We start from the raw sequence: 22,792 nt of genomic DNA, 5'->3' as shown, positions 1-22,792 counted from the left end.
ACCGCTGTTGATAGCAGAAAGATTTAGATTCCACAGGAGAACTCAGCACAAAGATGAGAGCAATGCTGAGTATCTTACAGAACTATGCAAGTTATCAAAGCAATGCCAGTTCGGAGCAGGACTGGCAGATACCCTATGGGACAAATTTGTCTGTGGACTCCTGAGTGAAGGAACACAGAAGAAGTTACTCGCAGAGAAAGAGCTGACGCTAGATAAGGCTTTCAGCGTGGCAGTATCGTATGAAGCAACAGCCAGGGGAGCTGCAGAAATTCAACAAAAACCACAGGAATACGGCACCCACGAAATGACACGGGGATTTGCAAAATGTTATCGCTGCGGCAGAACTAACCATGACCAGAAGGACTGCTGGTCCAAAGACAAAATATGCAGGCAATGCGGGAAGATGGGACACATTGCACGAGTTTGCAGGTCTGGGAAGAAGACCAGCGACAACAAAAAGGCTACTAAGGAACCGTACAAGAAAGTACAAAAGATGACGGACATTAGTTCCGAAGACCACATGAGCGATAGTGAATCCGGGAACAGGAGACTAAGCTGTCTCAAACTTCACAATGTAATCGCAAAAGAGGATCACCGAACCATTTGGGTCACCCTCACGATAGCAGGGTCCCAAGTTAAAATGGAATTGGATACAGGATCAGCGCTAACCGTCATGAATCGACGAGACTACGAACGGCTATTTTCACACATACCCTTGAGAGAGACATCCATCATCTTGACGACGTATACAGGGCAAAAAGTCTACCCCAGAGGATAAATAAGGGTGCCTGTCGAATACAACGGCAAGAAAATACAGAAATTGTATATCTACATACTGCTAAATGGTGGACCACCGTTATTGGGATGGGAATGGATCAGGAAGATAAACTTAGATTGGCACTCCATTCATGCAATGACGGTGGATGGTAAAAAAGATGAAGACGTCACTCCTGGACGATTGTCAACAATCTTAGCTAACGCCAAAGAGGTATTTCAACAAGAACTGGGCACGCTTAAAGGCGTAACCGCCTCGATAAAAATAGAAGAGAATGCAGTTCCCAAGTTTTTCAAAGCAAGACCGGTACCATATGCAATTCGCCCAGCCGTCGAGGCAGAGCTGGAGAATCTGGAGAAGGCGGGCGTGTTGTCTAAGGTCGACTGGAGCGAGTGGGCGACACCCATTGTTCCTGTCATGAAGAAAACGTTAAGCAATAAGTCCGGGGAGCCAAGGAAGATTCGCATCTGTGGGGATTTCAAGGTGACGGTGAACCCAGTCCTTCACACAGTACAATATCCTCTTCCAAGGATAGAAGACATCTTCGCCTCACTGTCTGGAGGGAAGCGTTTTACAAAAATTGACCTAGCACAAGCATATTTGCAGATGGAGGTTGAAGAGTCCTCTAGGAAGTATCTCACGATAAACACTCACAAAGGTCTTTACCAGTATCATCGATTGGTATTCGGAGTAGCATCGGCTCCGGCGATATGGCAAAGAGCGATGGAACAAGTCTTGCAAGGGATTCCGGGGACTCAGTGTTACTTGGACGACATCCTTGTGACAGGTGAAGATGACAGTGAACACCTTAACAACCTAGAACAGGTGCTCACTAGACTACGGGAACATGGGCTGCGAGCCAACCGCCCCAAGTGCGAATTTTTTAAGAAACAGCTATCGTATTGTGGCCACGTGATTGATGAAGAGGGGTTACATAAGTCCCCTGACAAAATTGAAGCGGTTGTTAAGGCCCCAGCGCCTGAAAATGTGTCGCAACTGAGGTCATTCCTTGGATTGGTGAATTACTATCATAAGTTTTTGCCGAATTTGTCGACAATTCTGCACCCACTGAACGCCCTGCTACGAACGGGGGTAGCAGGGAAATGGAGCGATGATTGTAAGCGTGCTTTTCAGAAGAGTAAGGACTTAATCACTTCAAGGGAAGTATTGGCTCACTACAACCCAGCACTGCCGATCAGACTGGCGTGTGATGCGTCTCCCTACGGCATTGGGGCGGTACTGTCACATAAATTTCTTGATGGTTTAGAGAGGCCGATAGCTTTTGCATCACGCTCGTTAACGTCTGCCGAGCGTAACTACGCCCAGATTGACAGAGAGGCCCTCAGCCTAGTGTGGGGGGTGAAGAAGTTCAATCACTACCTGCACGGTCAAAAATTTACTCTACTAACCAATCATCAACCTCTTTTCTCCATTTTCAACCCTCAGAATGGCGTACCGATAATGACAGCACAACGGCTGCAGAGATGGTCCCTTTTCCTCGGGGCACACCAATATGACATCGAGTACAAAGGAACTAAACAGCATGGAAATGCTGATGGATTGTCACATCTACCATTGCCGACGGTGGAAGAAGAAGACCTTGCAGTGGATCCAATGGAGTTATTCCACTCGACCATAGTCGAATGTCTCCCTGTGACGAATGCAAACATAGAAAAGGAAACACGGAATGACCCGACACTATCACGGGTCTATGATTTAACGGTGAAGGGATGGCCAGCACATGGCGAGCCACTGCTGCCAGCATTCTCGCCGAGAAGAGAACAGTTGTCAGTGTGCAGAGGAACCTTGATGTGTGGATCCAGAGTAGTAATTCCACCTAAGTTGATGGATAGAGTGCTCAATGAGCTTCATGAGGGTCATCTGGGTGGGGTAAAAATGAAGAACTTAGCCAGAGCATTTGTGTAGTGGCCGGGAATCGATAGAGAAATCGAAGAGATGACCAAGAGCTATGCAGGATGCCAGAAGGTCCAAAACGCCCCACCACAAGCTCCTCTGCATCCATGGGAGTGGCCCTCACCTCCATGGCAAAGGGTGCACATTGATTTTGCTGGTCCCTTCATGGACTCGATGTTTTTAATTGCGGTGGATGCACATTCAAAGTGGCCAGAGGTAATAAAAATATCCTCAACCACCACGGAAAAAACTATCACAGTTTTACGAACCATATTCGCCAGGAATGTGCTGCCTGAACAGATTTGCTCTGACAATGGACCACAGTTTGTGTCTGAAGAGTTCCGGAGGTTCTTAAAGAACAATGGTGTTAAGCATTACACATCTGCCCCATATCATCCAGCCACTAATGGATTGGCCGAGAGGTTTGTCCAAACATTCAAGAAGGCTATCAAGGCAATGTGTAATGAAGATATACCCCTACAACACAAGGTGGACAACTTCTTGTTTGCCTACCGGAATGCGACACATGCGGTTACCAACCAAACTCCAGCCATGATGTTCTTCAATCGAAGACTACGATGCTGCTTGGATTTGGTAAAGCCAAACGTCCGAAGAGATGTGGAGAACAGGCAGTTTCAGAATATGAATGAAAGGCCAACCAGGAGTTTTAAGATAGGTCAACCAGTTTTGGCCCGGGACTACCGCACTGAGAAATGGCAGCCAGGAACGATTTGTACACGACAAGGACCTCTCATGTATACCGTGGACGTTGGGGAGAGCATTGTAAGACGCCATGTTGACCAGATTCTAGAGTCACTGGAAAACGTCAACTCCACACCACGATCTGATACACCTGGTAATGAAATCGACGTTCCAATTGCAGCTACCGCAGAACCGGTAAAATTGGAAGCAGATGAACCAAACAACGACATTGATCCCGACTCAACATTGCCAGAAGAACCTGATACCCCAAAGAGGCGTTATCCAGACAGAATCAGGAAGCCTCCTCAAAGACTGAACTTATAATTGCTTAAACTTAACCAATGTATCTAGCAACAGTAATTGTGATTGTAATTAGTTATCATTTAGTTGTTAAATGAATGTTATGTACTGTTTAACTAAAAGGGGAGGAATTGTTGTGTATGTACCTTTAAGAGAATAACTGGTCTCAGACTGCAGTACCGGCAGTGACCACCCCTGTATAAAAGGCGCTAGTGAGCCTCTGTGTTTTTAGTTTCACTATTGACTTCCACCAGTAAAGACTTATTTTGTTCCACTCCTGCAGTCCGTGTCTCAATTATTCACGGACGTAATAGTCCCCTTCACCTTTTCCACCTCCATCGCCACGAGGGGTCTTTTCCATTCATCGTATCGAAGGGAACACAGGTAAACAGGCTGCGCTGGCTCTAGTCATGGCTGTGGGTTGGATGGGGCTGATGGGGTGAGAGCACCGGTGGCGGCTGCTACTCTCCCCTGGCCAGTCAGTAAGGACCTCATGGTGTCCAAAAATGACTCGACCGCTGCGGGGGGGATTCCCGCTTTCGCCTTTTGGGCTGGGGCTGTGGAATTCTTTCCCTTGTTGTCTTTCCAAGGGTTTTTGCACTCCTTCCGCCAGTGACCATCCTTCCCACACCCGTAACAATTCGTCTTTGTGTTGGGGGGGTTATTCCCTTCCTGATGCCACTCTTTCCTACCCGGTCCGGTTTTACCTCATGCACCTTCCCCTTGGGTGGGTGTGCATTGGTTCCCCTACCGCTCTTGTAGGCTAGGGTCAACTGTCTGATCACTGTAAGTTCGGTGGTCAGGGGATTCTTGGGATCGAACCAGACTTCCGCCTTGGCCCGGACCTGTGGCAAGCTGTTCGCCACCAGGCAACGGAGCCAGTGGGCCAGTGGATTCCCATTCAGGAACGCCCGGTTAGGTGCCCCCGGACAGGCACTCCGGTACACCGGCCATAACCTGTCTGTGAAAGCTTGCGGGGCTTTCCCTGCGAGCTGCACCGTCTTCTCCACACGGAAGAAAGGACTTCCCTCATTCATCCCCATGGTCTCCAGAACTTCATCCCTGAGCTCCTCATACCTGCACTGCCCCCTCTTACACTCGTCAGAGAGGGATTGGAGGGGCTTGCTCTCCAAAGAGAACAGCAGCATTTTGGCCTGCTCAGCGCCATCGCAGTCGTTGATGCTGGCTGCCTGCTCTAATTCCCTGAAGTGGATCGAGGGGTCCCCCTTTTTGGAGAGCTTTGGGATATGGCTCACCATAGCCCTAAGCTGTTGGGCGCTATAGGGTAATACAAACTGGTTTTGGAGGGGTCCCTCTTCGTCGCCTTTGACGGGTGGGCCGAACCTCCGATGCCGGGCTGGGCACATGGGTCCCGGCTCCGACCTCTCTGGTGGGGGTTGCTCCACCTCCGCTCCCACCTCTGGCTCCACCCCCCCTTGCTGCCAGACCTCGCTGAAACCTGGCGCTACGGGCGGTGGTCGTGAGACCTCCTGTTCCTCAACCAGGTCGTCCCTGGGCACTACCAGTGATGTTTGAACTGTCCTCCCCTCATTTCCCATAAAATCCGCCTGGCCTGCCTTCGGGCTTATGAGGCACACCATGCCTTTTACCTTCCTCAGGGCCAGGCTCAGATTTTCTATCTGCTCCTTGCAGGGGCCATGATCTGCATCTTCAAACCCCTGTTCACTCGTTAACTTGTAAGCTGCCTTTACCTCTTTTACTTTCTCCTCCTGCTCTCTAACTTGCCTTGCTAGGCGGGCGTACTTTTCCCGCAACCTTAACTCATTACCCTTGGCTTCGGTGACTTGACACTGTAGGTATTCCAACTTGGCCTTGTGTTCTCCCATTAAATGCAACCTCTCCTGATTCAGGGCCTGCAATGCTACCAGTAACTTCTCCCCTGCTAGAGCCTTATCCTGGATCTCCAGGGCTGACTCCTTCAACTCGGCTGCCTGTGCTGCAATGAGCCTGTCCAAAAGCTGGACCTGCTTTTTGAAACACATTAGCCAGACTGCCTTCTCTAAGGACTTCTTGTGTTCCCTCCCCTCTGTCCACTTAGCTGCTGCATCTACCAGATGCCCAGCCCTTAACAGAGTGGTGATCCACTTCTTCGTGATATTCACCTTGCTAAACACATAATCAGAAATCCTTTCCTCCATCATGGTTTGCTCATCTGAACCATTGTCTACTGTATCGCACCCCTGTTGCCGAGTCCCGCCGCGGTCGCCATTTCAGTAGGGGGTGGCGTGTGCGCCCACTCAGCTTCACCTCTGACTGTCCCTTGAGTGGTTTGAATCGCTCCCACACCCCTGGGTTCCAGACACCGGACTTAGGTACAGGCGGCGATACAGAAAATCGAGTAGACAAGTGGTTTGGTGCAAGAAAACCAACATTTTATTAAAAAAACAAAATAAAACAATCTTATGAAAATTACTGGTGTGAAAATACAGGCATAAACAATTACACTTATATGGGAATGGGGAACACACGGCACATCGAGGGAAAACAACTACATTAAACAATCCCCTTATCCTTAACTAGATCAAGCTATGAGAGGCCAGGAATTCATGCTCACCAATCCAAAACCTGTTGCTTAAACGGTTGTGAATTTTGAGGTCCGCTCCCACTGTCCTTTGGGGTACCCCGTCGCCACGTGGTCTCAGGGCGCGGCGCTGAAGTTGTTGATGCGAAGCACCCTCCTTTTTCCTCAGCTACCGTCGTCGTCTCGTCGCGATGGGTTTTCTTCTTCTTCTCCCTCGGGCGGTCGTCGGCGGTAATGTTACGGTTGGGGGTCGATTGGCGGTCTTTACCGTCTAAAAGATTTTACTACCCATGCTTCGAATGCTAGCTTATTCGTACTGTCCACGCATGCAACGCCAACTTATTCACCAAATGCCAGCTTATAACTAGGCGTCTGGTTTTTCCCAATGTGTCTTTCGCTGCCCTTCTCTGCTTTTATCGGTTTACCTTCTTCTTCGTCTCATCTCTCCTCATCTGTGGCCTGTGTGTCCTGTGTGGTTTTGAACTCGGGTCTCGTTCTCCTCCCGCATTTGGTCCTGGTGTAATGGGCGTCCTTGGTTGTTGAGCGGCGCGGGGAGCGAGAAGAGAGCCCGCCATGAGGCCAGGGCGCGAGTACGAGCGGCAGCAGGCCAAAAGCCAAACGATGAGAGGCCAGAGCAAGAGAGCGATTGCTACTGATGGGCCTACAATTATATCTGTTCTTCAACTCCTTATCTGCGCGCCAAATCAGGTCAGTCCATTGTTTAACTTTTGGCGGGCTTGTTTAAATGATTACAACCATTTACTTTAACGACTTTTGGAGTGGTTGTCTCCGGGTCTAATGGCCCCGATGTCCTGGTTGTTTGTCATGGATAAGACTTAATTGTCACCATCCTGACTTGATGGAGATACTGTGAGCTGTTACCGATTAAATATGCAGAAACCTAATGGCCTCGATTTTAGGCCCATTCTAGCTTGATTTGTTACAAGCCAAATGAATGCATATTCTGTGTTTACTTTGGCTGTCTGTCTCCACAGAGTCCTTTTCACAGATTCCTGCATTTTAAGTTTCGTCTCCGGGCCTGCCTGTCTGCAGAGCCTTGCTTTAAAAATCCTGTCAGTTTTGGTCACAAGGTTACAGAAGCCATTTTGGGCACCTTGTTTTTAATAACTTGTCCAAACAGGGTCCCTTGATCCATAATTTGGGGAGTGCGGGAATTTTGAGAACCCTGGAACTTACAGCTGTCAAAGTTTTAGGTTAAAGTAATTCAATCAATTTCGTACAAGGATGAATAGTATGGGAAATGGAAATGGCACACTGCTGCAGAAGACAATGCTTTTCTGAGGTTGATTAAAGGCACATTTTTAGGGTAGAGTAGAAGGAGTTTCACTATCTAATCCATCCTGTACTTGACCTGGTTGATGTTGATGTTGGATGTAAAAAAGAAAAATGTTCCATCCATCAGTTTGATAAACAGAGGACTTCAAAGAGAGCTAAAAACTCCAACTCTACAGAAACTCTGAAGAAATTCGTTATAGCCAAGGAATGGGCGGCGTCAGTAGAAATGCTTTTGACTGCACGCAAAATTCGTGCTCGCTGCACAATAAAACGATTGGAGTCCTATATCAAGTTTTAAAACCCAAGCTCATTGGTGTTACACTCAAAGAGTGCAGTCTAATCGCAACTCATCATTGCCACAGGCTTTTTCCAGTTCTTAATGGGGAGGGTCATTGATGCTGCAGCACCTCATTCTCTGCATTGCTGGCTGTGCAGCTGCCTCAGCAAGCAGAAGCAGAACAAGGAGAAGGAGCCGGAGGACTGAACCAGGTGTGCTCATGTCAGATTCACGCCCCAGGGAGAGAGCCCGCAGATTCAGCGATGAAGCATTGGAGGCATTGGTTTTCACTGTAGAGAGACGGAGGGCGGTGCTGTACCCGGCAAGTGGCAGGACGCCCTCACCACAGGTTTTCCGCACCATGTGGAGAGAGGTAGCACAACTTGCCTCAGGCAGCACTGTAGTCCCCAGGACCCACACACAGTGCAGGAAGAAATTTAACGACCTCACTTGGGTGGTCAGGGCGAGTGAATGCTTCAGCAAATGCTACATACCATCATCTGTACCACCACAAAGCACCACATCACCAGCACTCGCCCACAAACAATCTCTACCTACTAACATTCACACCTTGCACACAATGACAGCTATTCAACTATGGCAGGCACATCACCCATACACATTGCTCCACACTCACTCACACACTTTCCTTTCTCTTGTAGGCCAAGGTGGCTCACAACAAGAGGGAGCAGGAGCGCACAGGCAGGGGACAAGCCAACACCCAACAACTGTCTGCGCTGGAGAATCGAGTGCTGCAAATCATTGGGTGCCAGGTGGTGGGTGCTGTGGCCACTGATGACGTTAACCCCCTTGGAGACAACAATGGTATGTTCATCCCTACTCCTTCTTCTTACATCCCTCTTCTCCCTCACCCTACAAGTGTTTCACACTTTCCAGCTAATCATGCTGTGTGCATGCATTTCTCCCTTCCTGCCCCCTTCCCTCACCTTAACCCGACTCTTGTGCCTTTATACTTTCAGATAATCAGCAAGCACCTGAGCAGCCTGTCCCTGAGGGCACCATAGAAAGCGAGGCGGTAGAAGAGGAGGAGGAAGAGCACACCACCTTGAACATTGCACAGAGCTCTGCGCACACCATGGAGCCCATCATTTCCATTCTGCAAAGGATGGTAGACTTCCAGAGAGACCGTGATGACCCACACCTCATGACGCATGTGATGGGTGATCTGGCAGCTTCCATTGCAGCACAGGTTGAAGCGACGCAATCTCAGACTGCTCTCATGCAGTCTCAGCTTGATGCCATGCAAGCTCTGACTGCTGCCATCGTGGCTGGGTCTACCACCGTTGACCGGGGCTTTCACGGTGTTGCAGCAGTCCAGCAATCTGTGCTACAACAGATTGCTAGGGATGCTAAGGTGCTGCCCCGGGGGAGTGGCAGTGGGACAGTAAAGCAGGACCTGATGTTCTCTCTTGATGACAGCATTCCTACTCCCACCACTGCCACTCTGCCATTGCACTTCTCGCTGCCTGTCATCCAGCCAGTCCAGACTGCTGCCGCCCATGCTGAGGTGGTGCAGTCTACAGCCGAGCCTTCCAGGCCCAGAGCTGGTCGAGGGCATCCTGCAAGGCCATCTGAAGTCTCCCGCACGGACACTCAGCAGCCTTCCACCAGCCGTGCTTCAGCCATTGGGCCAACACTTCATAGGAGCACTAGAGTAGGCCAAGGCACAGTAATGAGAGGTACTAAGGGATTGCTCAAGGGTGAATAGTAAATATTTTTGTTGTAAATATGTGATTTTTGGTAAATTTAAGAATTCAGTTTGGATTCTTTTGTGGTGTGTCTCATTTCAGCTTTGCGCTGAAATATGGCCGGCAACAGGGATGGAATGATAGGGATGTGGTGAGTAATGGGGATCTGGGGTTTAATTCATTCGAACTGCAGTCTGATGAAGCAATCACGAACCGCCCTTCTGGAAGGCCAATCGAGTGGCTGCCTCCTCCCTCGCTCCTGTTGCTTCTCCTCCTCATCATCCTTCTTGTCTTCCTCTTCCTCCTCATCTGCTTCCTTGTCCTCCACCTCCTCTCCCTCTTCCTCCTCCTGAAGTGGTCCTGCAATCCCTGGTGGCAAGGGCTGAACTCATGGTGGCCAAGTTGTTGAGCATGCAGCAGACCACCATGAAATGGACACCTGCTCAGCCAAGTACTGGATGGCTCCTCCCGAGTGGTCAAGGCAGCGGAACTGATGGTCTGCTCGATGATGTTCCTGGTGGCAGCATGGCTCTCATTATATGAATGCTGGGCAGGAGAGTTGCGGTTGCGGAGGGGAGTCATGAGCCAGGTGGAGCATGAATAGCCCTTGTCTCTGAGCAGCCAGCCGTGAGCTTGCTGTGGTGCCTGGAAGAGTGCTGGCACACCAGTCTGGCGCAGAATAAAGGTATCGTGGCTGCTGCCAGGATAGCGACTATTGACGGTGAGGAATCGCTGTGCATGGTCGCACACCAACTGCACATTAAGTGAGTGGTTGCCTTTGTGGTTACGGAAGATCTCAGGGTGCAGTCAATGGCGCCCTACATCATGAGGAATCCCGCTATCCTGGCAAAGTGACACGCACACTCGTCCTGCTTCTCTCTGGTGAAGGGGAAGGAAATGTACTCCTTTCTCCTACTGTAGAGAGCCTCTGTGACCTCCCAGATGCAGTGATGGACGGCGAACCGTGAGATGTTAGCTATGTCTCCTATTGCAGACTGGAAGAATCTGCTGTCGAGGAAATTGAGGGCGAAGGAGACCTTAGCTGCCACTCGGAGAGCTGTGGTCGCCCTGATCTGAGGCTCGAGGTCTGGTTGCAGGAGGTGGCAGAGTTCCGTGACCGCTTCCTTGGTGAAGCAGCGCCTTCTAATACACTGCTGCTCGCTTAATTGGAGGTTGAGTAAGTGCTCTCAGAGTACCCTCGGTGGGTAAGGTCTCCTGGCGAGAGCCCTGATGTCCCTCCTCCTCTCTCTGCGCACATGTTTCCGTATTTCTCGCTACCTACGCTCCCTCCGCTGTAGACCCTGGAGGGCGAGGAGCCATGCGAGTACAGCCACCATTAATGTTATCAAGTGTAGCAGTTTGAATCTTTGAACACTAAATGCAGCTACTTTTTAGTTGCCAAAAGACTCCTGATACAAAAGAACCTTGAAATAACTAAATGAAACTGTTGCAGTGGGTGAACCTAACAAAAAACCACTGAAACTGCACTAACCTGACAGCTGCGAGTGATCACTGATGATCCCTTTAAATAACATCTCTGGAGCCAGCTTCCTGGTGCTGCTGCCAGCTCTCCCTGTCGGTGTTTACTCCAGACCATGAGGTAAGTGGCGAAAATCAATTTTGCAAATCGGGCGGTCAGTGAGCATGGCACTACAGGGGAGGCCAGATTTAGCATACGGCGCTGGATTTGCCTCGCTCCGGCGATACTGGTCTAGCGCCCCATTAGCGCCATCTACTGGCGCTAAAGGGTGGCGCTAAGGGGATGAATTTTTCTCTCATGACTTTTCACTTTATCACTAATTTACAGATCATTGAGGGTTTATAGTGACACATAATGAGGTCAATTCTCTTTGGTGATGCTTGATCACCTTGGTCTAGAATTTATTGAAAAATATTGACATAACTATGGTGTAAAAGTTGTATTGTTTTTACCACGGAAATTTTTCGAGTTACTGATATCCGTTGGTTTCACACCTAAACATCGCTACGTGAAAACTTCCTTGCTCATTTGCACTACTCCTGCGTTACATCTGCCGAAATCCCATTTAGCTCATTAACATAGCCCCATCCCTATGCAAAGGACCAGAAAACACCAGTTTATAGCATTTACACCCATTCTGAATGGGTTTAAATTTATGCCCAAAAGTTTTAGGAGCAGTTGGTCCCAAACTCAATTTTTCTGATATTTTATAGCAATTTGTTTAAATTTTTTGTCATTAAAACCTGCATTGCATATTCTCTATCTTTTTTTTATAACATCAGACAATTGTGTTTCAGCTAATGAGAGGCTGCTGAATTGTTATAATTTCTCTTGTTGTGTTAATAAACACACTTGACACACCTCCACAACGCTGAGAGCTCATTATTAGCGGTACTTTCCAGTGCACCCACATGCCAGAAATGTTTGCTCCACATGATCATTTTAAAGTATGACTTGCTCCAGCTGACTGAGTATTACCAATATAAAATTAAATAATTATTTTTATTTTGCATATTTTTGCTAGTTGAGTTGCCAAAGTATTGAAGTTTTATTAAATGATAAGTGATAAAACTAGCTAATTAAATCATACCCTTATTCGCACCACTGGGCTGGAACCAACCGTCTAAAGATTTGGTCAGACGACCTGTTACATTTTTAAAACAAGTTTGTTAACAGTTCTGAGAGCACATGTGATGCAGCTCGTGAAAAGACATTTTTATTCCCCCCCCCCCCCGTTCCCCCCACACACACACACTTCCACTTCCTGAGTTCATGGAGGCATCATGGCCTAAATGTTAATATTTTGGTGGGTTGGGAGCTGGGGGGGGGTGCTCGGAAGCGGTCGAGGAACCCGGAAGAACGGGTTTCCCGCAGGTCCTGTCGAATTTAATGGCAGGGCCTAATTTGCATTTGAAACCTCTGTTTCCCACTCGTAGTCAGCCAGATGGAGAGGCTGGCTGGCTGTGGGCGGGTAGGCCTGCAGCGCTCGGCTGCAGAGAGGAGGGAGGGAGGGTTCAAGTAGGGGCCGGGGGTGGTCGGCGGGGGGGAGCGGAGGTGCTTGGGGAGGGCTGGAGGAGCAGGGAGGAGGGGTCAAGTCCGATCAGAGGGTCGGAGGGTGGTGGCTGGAGCAGATCAGGGGTCGGAGGAGCAGATCGGGGGCCGGAGGAGCAGATCAGGGGTCGGAGGAGCAGATCGAGCGTCAGAGGAGCAGATCGAGGGTCAGAGGAGCAGATCGGGGGTCGGAAGAGCAGATCGGGGGTCGGAGGAGCAGATCGAGGGCTGGAGGAGCAGACCGAGGGCCGGAGGAGCAGATCGAGGGCTGGAGGAGCAAATCGGGGGCTGGAGGAGCAGATCGGGGGTCAGAGGAGTAGATCGGGGGTCGGAGGAGCAGATCGAGGGCTGGAGGAGCAGATCGAGGGCCGGAGGAGCAGATCGGGGGCCAGAGGAGCAGATCGAGGGCCGGAGGAGCAAATCGGGGGCCGGAGGAGCAAATCGGGGGTCGGAGGAGCAGATCGGGGGCCGGAGGAGTAGATCAGGGGTCGGAGGAGCAGATCGAGGGCCGGAGGAGTAGATCGAGGGACGGAGGAGCAGATCGGGGGCCGGAGGAGTAGATCGGGGGTCGGAGGAGCAGATCGGGGGCCGGAGGAGTAGATCGGGGGCCGGAGGAGCAGATCGGGGGCCGGAGGAGTAGATCGAGGGCCGGAGGAGTAGATCGAGGGACGGAGGAGTAGATCGGGGGCCGGAGGAGCAGATCGAGGGCCGGAGGAGTAGATCGAGGGCCGGAGGAGCAAATCGGGGGCCGGAGGAGTAGATCGAGGGCCGGAGGAGTAGATCGAGGGCCGGAGGAGTAGATCGGGGGCTGGAGGAGTAGATCGAGGGCCGGAGGAGTAGATCGAGGGCTGGAGGAGCAGATCGAGGGCCGGAGGAGCAAATCGGGGGCCGGAGGAGCAAATCGGGGGTCGGAGGAGCAGATCGGGGGCCGGAGGAGTAGATCGGGGGCCGGAGGAGTAGATCGGGGGCCAGAGTAGTAGATCGGGGGCCGGAGGAGTAGATCGAGGGTCGGAGGAGTAGATCGAGGGCTGGAGGAGCAGATCGAGGGCCGGAGGAGCAGATCGGGGGCCGGAGGAGTAGATCGAGGGCCGGAGGAGCAAATCGGGGGCCGGAGGAGTAGATCGGGGGTCGGAGGAGTAGATCGAGGGACGGAGGAGCAGATCGAGGGCCGGAGGAGTAGATCGAGGGCCGGAGGAGTAGATCGAGGGCCGGAGGAGCAGATCGGGGGCCGGAGGAGTAGATCGAGGGTCGGAGGAGCAGATCGGGGGTCGGAGGAGCAGATCGAGGGACGGAGGAGCAGATCGAGGGCCGGAGGAGTAGATCGAGGGCCGGAGGAGCAAATCGGGGGCCAGAGGAGCAGATCGGGGGTCGGAGGAGCAGATCGAGGGACGGAGGAGCAGATCGAGGGCCGGAGGAGCAAATCGGGGGCCGGAGGAGCAGATCGAGGGCCGGAGGAGCAGATCGGGGGACGGAGGAGCAGATCAGGGGTCGGAGGAGCAGATCGGGGGCCGGAGGAGCAGATCAGGGGTCGGAGGAGCAGATCGGGGGCCGGAGGAGCAGATCGAGGGCCGGAGGAGCAGATCGGGGGCCGGAGGAGCAGATCAGGGGTCGGAGGAGCAGATCGGGGGTCGGAGGAGCAGATCGAGGGACGGAGGAGCAGATCGAGGGCCGGAGGAGTAGATCGAGGGCCGGAGGAGCAAATCGAGGGACGGAGGAGCAGATCGAGGGCCGGAGGAGCAAATCGGGGGCCGGAGGAGCAGATCGAGGGCCGGAGGAGCAGATCGGGGGACGGAGGAGCAGATCAGGGGTCGGAGGAGCAGATCGGGGGCCGGAGGAGCAGATCAGGGGTCGGAGGAGCAGATCGGGGGCCGGAGGAGCAGATCGAGGGCCGGAGGAGCAGATCGGGGGCCGGAGGAGCAGATCAGGGGTCGGAGGAGCAGATCGGGGGTCGGAGGAGCAGATCGAGGGACGGAGGAGCAGATCGAGGGCCGGAGGAGTAGATCGAGGGCCGGAGGAGCAAATCGGGGGACGGAGGAGTAGATCGAGGGCCGGAGGAGCAGATCGAGGGCCGGAGGAGCAGATCGAGGGTCGGAGGAGCAGATCGAGGGCTGGAGGAGCAGATCGGGGGCCGGAGGAGCAGATCGGGGGCCGGAGGAGCAGATCGGGGGTTGGAGGAGCAGATCGAGGGCTGGAGGAGCAGATCGGGGGCCGGAGGAGCAGATCGGGGGCCGGAGGAGCAGATCGGGGGCCGGAGGAGCAGATCGGGGGCCGGAGGAGCAGATCAGGGGTCGGAGGAGCAGATCGGGGGCCGGAGGAGCAGATCGAGGGCTGGAGGAGCAGATCGGGGGCCGGAGGAGCAGATCAGGGGTCGGAGGAGCAGATCGAGCGTCAGAGGAGCAGATCGGGGGTCGGAGGAGCAGATCAGGGGTCGGAGGAGCAGATCGAGGGTCAGAGGAGTAGATCGGGGGTCGGAGGAGCAGATCGAGGGACGGAGGAGCAGATCGATGGCCGGAGGAGTAGATCGAGGGCCGGAGGAGCAAATCTGGGGCCGGAGGAGCAGATCGGGGGTCGGAGGAGCAGATCGGGGGTCGGAGGAGCAGATCGAGGGCCGGAGAAGCAGATCGAGGGCCGGAGGAGTAGATCGAGGGCCGGAGGAGTAGATTGAGGGTCAGAGGAGCACATCGAGGGATGGAGGAGCAGATCGAGGGATGGAGGAGTAGATCGGGGGCCGGAGGAGCAGATCGGGGGTCGGAGGAGCAGATCAAGGGACGGAGGAGCAGATCGGGGGCCGGAGGAGTAGAAGGCGGGGGACACGTTCTGGAGCAGATCGAGGGCTGGAGGAGCAGATCGGAGGCCAGAGGAGCAGAAGGCAGGGGGCGCGTTCTGGAGCAGCTCTAGTTGAGGAAGGTGGCTTCAGTGAGATAAATGCAGGCTCCCCATATTTCCACTGCTGGAGCAATGGGCTCTTCCACAGCAGAAACCAAGATGACTGGCACCCGATTTAAAAGTAAAGGTGGAGAATGATACTGTCCCTGGACAAGAGGGAAACAGCTAGGCAAATAAAAGCAGCTGTAAAAGTCATTCTATATGCTTGCCTCCCATGTGCGTTGAAATTTCAGTTCTGCTGTGAATGACAATGCTGAGTCATCGGAGCTGAAAAGCAATGTTTGTCTCCTCCCCCAGGGTCTAGCCCACATTTGGAGACAACATTGTAAGATAAATGAGGCAGCCTACTTTAAAACTAAATTTATTCCCTTCCTCAGTGTTAAGTCTGTGAATTATTTAGTTAATTAAAACAGACTAATGAGTAACAATAAAAACAGGTCTTTACTGGTTGGAGGTAGGGACTATACTGAATACAAGATTACTGCACAGTGCTTATATACCGGTGTGTTCACCCCCGGTATTACGTCTACAGCAGCCTGAGAAAGTAGTACATCTCTTAAGGTGGAACAGGCTTAAGCTCTCTTAAGGTGGAACAGGTTACATACAGAACACTCCTCCCTTCTTAGCTTTATAGTCATCCCCCCATTTAACATAACGTAATAACATATATACATATATAACTTCATGTTTAACGTAACATATCACAGATTCAGTCTCTGCGGAAAACAGTTCACAGCTTCAATCTCTGTGGTGTAGTCGGTTCACGTTACTCATTCAATAGTCCTTTCATGGATTTAACAGCTTGAACTTCCGAACTGATTTGGCTCCGTTCGGAGGGACCACGTGTGTGATCTGGTAGAGGTGATAATGGTTCAGATGGGTCATCTTCTGTTTTTACTTTTCCTTTTCTGCTTCTTGGAGACTCTCTGGGCTCCATTGTCAGCTGCCACAGCTGCCAGCTGCATGCGCAGTTCCTCCTTCTCTTCCTCCTGTTTCCGTCGTAGAGCCAGCTTCTCCCGATGTTCCGTAGACTTTTGGTGCTCCTCCATGATTTCTGCACTTTAGGAGTCGAAGTTACAAGCTGGGCAGGACAGGACATCGTAATATTCGGTGTCGTCCACCAGGTCATAGTAATATTCGGTGTCGTCCTGAGCTAGACCAGTGAGAGGGTCGTCTATTTCCTCCATACCCAGCTGGACGTTAGCCAGCTCTTGTTCCAAATCCAGACATCTTTCCTGAAGAGACTTCTTCATGTGTACCTCTGCATCCAGCTTTTTCTGGGCTTTCAGCAAGTCGTTTACTAGTGACCTCATTTGTGATTTTAATACTTCAACTTCCTTTGGAGATTGATTGATCGGACTATGCAATCCCTCTACCGGAGCAGCTGTTTCAGCAGTCTGTTGTTCTACGTTGACGTGAGTCAGCGTACTTTTGGCATCCAAGGGCTGCTCTGTTGCAGTCATCTCAGTCTGTGTTGCCACCTCAGCTCTTCCAATAACCTTTGAGAGCTCCGAACCCCTTTCGTTTGAATATTGAAGTTCATGTTCAAGTTTTTCCCATTTCAGAGTCCTGTCCTTCAGCATATGCAGGAGTTGGCTGACCGTTAACTCCTCTGACATCAGACGTTTTGTGTGCTCCTGCTCCATTTTCTCCATCAGCTGCTTCTGTTGTCTTTCCAGATTCTCCAACTCTATATCAAAGAACTCTTTCGTTGCATTCAACTCTTGCTCAAAACGGCGAAGCATTTGTTCTAATTGCTGTTGTAGTTTGAAATGGAGTTGAGTTCGAGCCCGGTGTCCCTCAGAAATGGGCACATCAGTAGACTTGCCAGACTCAGAATCCACAGTTAAACTATGTTGTTGTTGCTCAGTGGAATTCTGTGCTGAAACTTTGTCTTTTGCACCTGAGTTGGGCTTACCATCATCCGTTCCAGAGTCTGGGCCGACTATCTTCACCGAGTTCTCACTCGTTATTGTTTGTAGGAAATGCCAGTCCATATTCATTTTCCTAATCCACTCCCGTCCTAGTAGTGGAGGACCTCCTTCAGATATCACATATAAGTCCATTATTTGACTGTCTTCGCCCTTGTGGACCACTGCAACCTCTATTTTCCCGATGGGGTACACTCTTTGCCCCATGTATGTTTCCAATATAATCCCCGTATCCTGTAGGGGAATATGTTGGAATAACTTTCCGTAATCTTTCTTATTTATGACCGTCAATGCCGATCCAGTGTCCAATTCCAGTTTTACTTGGACTCCTTCTATCTGAAGAGTGACCCAAATTGTCTGGAGGTCTGCACCCTTACCAGCGTTGAGTACTCTTAAGCTAGCCAGTTCATTACAGCTTAAGCTAGCCAGTTCATTACTGCTAGCGTCTGAATCGGACTCCTGTTCGGTCACCTTGTGTACCTTTGCGTATTTTCCTTGCGGTGACTTCTTGTTGCTGGTCTTCTTCGCTGACCTGCATACTCTAGCTATATGTCCAAGCCTACCACAAGTTCTACATTCTTGGTTTTTAAACCAACACTGGTTCTGATCATGCGTTGTCTTTCCACAACGATAACATTTGCCAGAACTCACACCCAATTTGTGTGCACTGAGCTCCGGTGACCATAGCTGCATTACTGCCGTGCCTCTCGCTGCGGCTTCGTGTGCTGCTGCCATAGTGACCGCCTTCTCAAGCGTCAGCTCATTCTCCTCGAGCAGTCGCTTTTGTGTATCCTGTTTAAATAAACCACACACAAATTTGTCTCGAAGTGCCTCTGTCAGTCCCGTTCCAAACTGGCAATATTTCGCTAATTTACGCAATTCCAGCAAATATTCAGCATTGCTTTCATGCTGTAGCTGCCTTCTGTCGTAAAATTTAAATCGTTCCGCTAGCATCAGCGGCGTGGGGTTTAGATGATCTTTCAGGACAGTAACAATCTCATCGAACGTCTTATCCGCCGGTTCATCTGGTGATAACAGGTGTTTCAATTGCCCGTATGTCTTCGCACCCATTAAATTTAATAATGTTAGAGCTTTATCTTGGTCACGAATTTTATTGGCCTTACAATAATTTTTTACTCTTTCAACATATATGGCCCAATCTTCGAGGTCACTATCAAAGGTGCTAATATTCCCGTGTTTAGGCATTGTAGATTTGCAATTTCTCAGATTTTATTTTCTTTACTTGTTATCAAAGATGGCGGCTTCCCGCTCTTGCCGTCGTCCTCCGCCCACAAAATGGTTGTTTTCCCGCGCTTGGCGGTCTTCACCCGTCCCCCGACGCCGTCTCCCTTCAGCCCCCGAGTGCGGCCCTTATCAGCGGATTCGATCGATGGCCCGGCTGCGCCTCGCACTTGAAAGCGGCCCGGCCCTTATCTGCCGATCGCTATCGCCCTATACCTCTCTCTTCCCCAGTCCTGTCTTCTACTCTGGTTCACAAGCTGATGGAGGCTTCAGGGTCCTAATGCCTGTCACTTCCAGTGGGGTGGTGAGTGGTGAGGTTTGAAACCTCTCTTCAACCGCCGCGGAATAACTGCCGCAGGGTAAGAACCTGACTCGTCGCCAGTGTTAAGTCTGTGAATTATTTAGTTAATTAAAACAGACTAATGAGTAACAATAAAAACAGGTCTTTACTGGTTGGAGGTAGGGACTATACTGAATACAAGATTACTGCACAGTGCTTATATACCGGTGTGTTCACCCCCGGTATTACGTCTACAGCAGCCTGAGAAAGTAGTACATCTCTTAAGGTGGAACAGGCTTAAGCTCTCTTAAGGTGGAACAGGTTACATACACAACACTCAGGAGGCAAACTGCTACCAGCAGCTAAATTAAATGGCTGCTGCCTGCGCTGGTTGCCCTTAGATCCACTTTTTTGCATCAGCTCTCAGTGCTGCCGACATCAGAGGGCCGGAGGAGCATGGGAGGTGGTGGGAGGCCTCGTGGGGGATCGGAGGCCTCATGGGGCAGTCTCTGATCGTGGTGGCGGGGTGGGGTGGGGGGTTAGGCATGACGCTGGAGCCTGGAGGTAAGCCTCCTGGATCCAGCAGTCCTCGCCTTCCATTAGCTGGCAAGTTTCACATGGCCGGCAAAACCCAGCCAGCTACAGTTAAAGTTAAAATGGAGGTTAAATCTGAGACACGGCAGCCCCATTATATATTTAAATGGGCGACCCACCTCCTGGGAGCGGGTTGGCTGCCCAGTTAATCAACAGTGCCCTACAGTACTGTGTATCAACAGCAACAAAAACTGGCATTTATATAGCACCTTTAACATGGAAAAATGTCCCAAGGTGCTTCACAGGATTGTTTCAAACAAAATTTGACACCGAGCCACACAAGGAGATATTGGGATGGGTGACCAAAAGCTTGGCCAAAGAGGTAGGTTTTAAGGAGCATCTTACAGGAGGAGAGAGAGGTAGAGAGGCGGAGAGGTTATAGGGAGGCACTTCCAGAGCTTAGGGCCGAGGCAGCTGAAGGCACGGTCGTCAATGGTGGAGCGAGTAAAATCAGGGATGCGCAAGAGACCAGAATTGGAGGAGTGCAGTGATCGCGGAGAGTTGTAGGGCTGGAGGACGTTACAGATATAGGGAGGAGAGAGGCCGTGGAGGGATTTGAAAACAAGGATGAGAATTTTTTATTGGAGATGTTGCTGGACTGGGAGTCAATGTAGGTCAGAGAGCATGGGTGATGGGTGAACGGGATGGTGTGAGTTAGGATACGAGCAGCAGAGTTTTGGATGAGCTCAGGTTTACGGAGGGTGGAAGGTTGGAGGCCGTCCAGGGGAGTAGGATTTCAGCAGCAGATAAGCTGAGGTGGGGTGAAAACGGGTGATGTTATGGTGGTGGAAGTAAGCGGTCTTCGTGATGGAGAGGATATGCAGTTGGAATCTCAGCTCAGGATCAAACAGAACACCAAGGTTGCGAGCGGTCTGGTTCAACCACAGACAGTGGCCAGGGAGAGCGATGGTGTCAGTAGCTACACAATAGAGTTTGTGGTGGGGACTGAAGACAATGGCCTCGGTCTTCCCAATATTTAATTTCTGCTCATCCAGTACTGGATGTTACACAAGCAGCTTGACAAATCAAAAACAGTGGAGGGGTCGAGAGAGGTGGTGGTGAGGTAGAGCTGGTTGTCGTCAGCGTACATGTGGAGCCTGAGGTTATTTTTTCAGATAATGTCGCTGAGGAGCAGCATATAGATGAGAAATAGGAGGAGGCCAAGGATAGATACTTGGGGGGCTCCATAAGTAAAGGTGCAGGAGCAGGAAGAGACGTCATTGCATGTCATTCTCTGGCTACGACTGGATAGATAGGAATGGAACCAGGCGAGTGCAGTCCCACCCAGCTGGATAACAGAGGAGAGGCGTTGGAAAACGATGGTGTGGACAACCATGTCAAAGGCTGCAAACAGGTTGAGAAGGATGAGGAGGGATAGCTTACCGTGGTCACAGTCACATGCGATGTCACTTTGATAGGGCCGCTTCAGTACTGAAACGGGTTGGAAACCTTATTGGGGGGTTCAACTAGGGAGTTGCGGGAAAGGTGGGCACCGATTTGGGAGGCAGCAAAACATTCAAAGACTTTGGATACATAGATACATAGATACATAGAAGATAGGAGCAGTAGTAGGCCATTCGGCCCCTCGAGCCTGTTCCGCCATTTAATGAGATCATGGCTGATCATCCAAATTCAGTACCCTGTCCCTGCTATAGATACATAGAAGAAAGAGAGGAAAGGGAGGATAGAGATTAGAGCCTAGAAATTGGATAAGGCCCGAAAACAGGCACGAGTATTGTGATGTGTGACTACCCCATGCCTGTTCCTTCTGATGCAGGCATCACGCAAACTTCATGCTGCCTGTTAATTTAAATGACAGCAGCATACAGCCCAGTGCTAAATGTGCTGTTGCGTGCCTGCATGCCTCAGGAGGGGGCCCAAGTTCGTGCAAGGCTAGCACCAATTAAACCTAGCCTGCACTTCTTAAAGTCAGCCTGTACCTCTTAAAAGGGAGGTGCATTCTGGCTGCAGCAGGTACTGGGAGTCATTGTAGAGAAGTGTGTGACCTACAGGAAGAATAAAGATGGCACAACATGGCAGAGAGAGGGCACCCAGATTTTCAGATGCAGCACTCGAGGCCCTGCTGCAGGAAGTCGACAGGAGGAGAGATGTCCACAGAGGGCCAGGAGGTCCTCCAGACACACGTTGAGAAGGGAATGGAAGCAGATAGCTGTTGCTGTTAATGCAAAGCAATGTAGCCCTGAGGACCTGGATGCAGTGCAGGAAAATGTTTAATGACCTCACATGACTGGTCAAGGTCAGTGAATTCATCTTCAAAAGCCATATCCCACCATCAGTACCACTTGCCTCAAACACTGCTCCATGCACCACACCCCCCATCACACACCTACCGACAATCTCTATCAAACAGGACTCATACCTCACATTCATAGCTTCACCTCACCCTCACACACTTACCACTGCTGCAAACCTTGCACCCAAATTTCACAGCTTGCATACACTGCCAGCTATTCAACCATGACAGGCAAATCACCCAAACACATTGCACCACACTCACTGACACACTTCGCTTTTTCCTGCAGGACAAAGTGGCACACAATTAGTGGCAGTATGACCTAACCAGTGGGGGATAGGTGTGCCTGCATGACCTAACCCCCATGGAGGAGACGGTGTTGGAGATAACTGGAGCGGCCATCGCTGAACCCATGGCCAGCGTCAGGGCTGAAAGAGTAAAAGATGCAGGTATCCTTATAAGTTATCCTTCTTCTTCTTACATCCCACTTCCCCCTCATCCCACAATCTCTTCTGATTTATAAGCTGCAGATGGTATAATCATGCACCTCCTGCTTCCCCACCCCACCACCCCCTCCTCTCACCACAACCCTACCCTTGTGCCTTTCTCCTTTCAGATAGCCAAGAACTGCAACCTGGCCAGGCAGTGGCAGAGGAACAGGAAGAGCAAGAGGAAGAAGGAAGTGATGCAGAATGTAGTGTATGTACCTTTAAGAGGAACTGTGTTTTTGAAGCCCCTGTATACTGTAGTACCAGTAGTGACCACTCAGGTATATAAGCCTGTGTAGCGTCTTGTGTAGTTTAGTTCACCTCCAGACTTTGTTCAGTAAACACTTGTTAAATCAACTCCTGCATTCCGTGTCTCCTTTAACACACAGATCTAACAGTGGCGACGAGTTAGAAACGAACTTACCTGCAATTCGGCAGCACCTCAAGGGGATCGATTCCTCAGACGAAAGTCGAAGCCAGAAGCAAGAAAAGAAAACTGTGGTTTCACCAGCTAAACGGGCTGGTGGCAGGTAGTGCGCTGATCCTTCCTGGGCTGCGGCTCGATCAGGTG

Source organism: Somniosus microcephalus, chromosome 15 (assembly GCF_052327205.1).
Source record: "Somniosus microcephalus isolate GS21.2 chromosome 15, FLI_Smic_1.0, whole genome shotgun sequence".
NCBI lineage: Eukaryota > Metazoa > Chordata > Chondrichthyes > Squaliformes > Somniosidae > Somniosus > Somniosus microcephalus.
The sequence above is the reverse complement of the archived record's forward strand: the minus strand, read 5'-3'. Positions refer to the sequence as shown.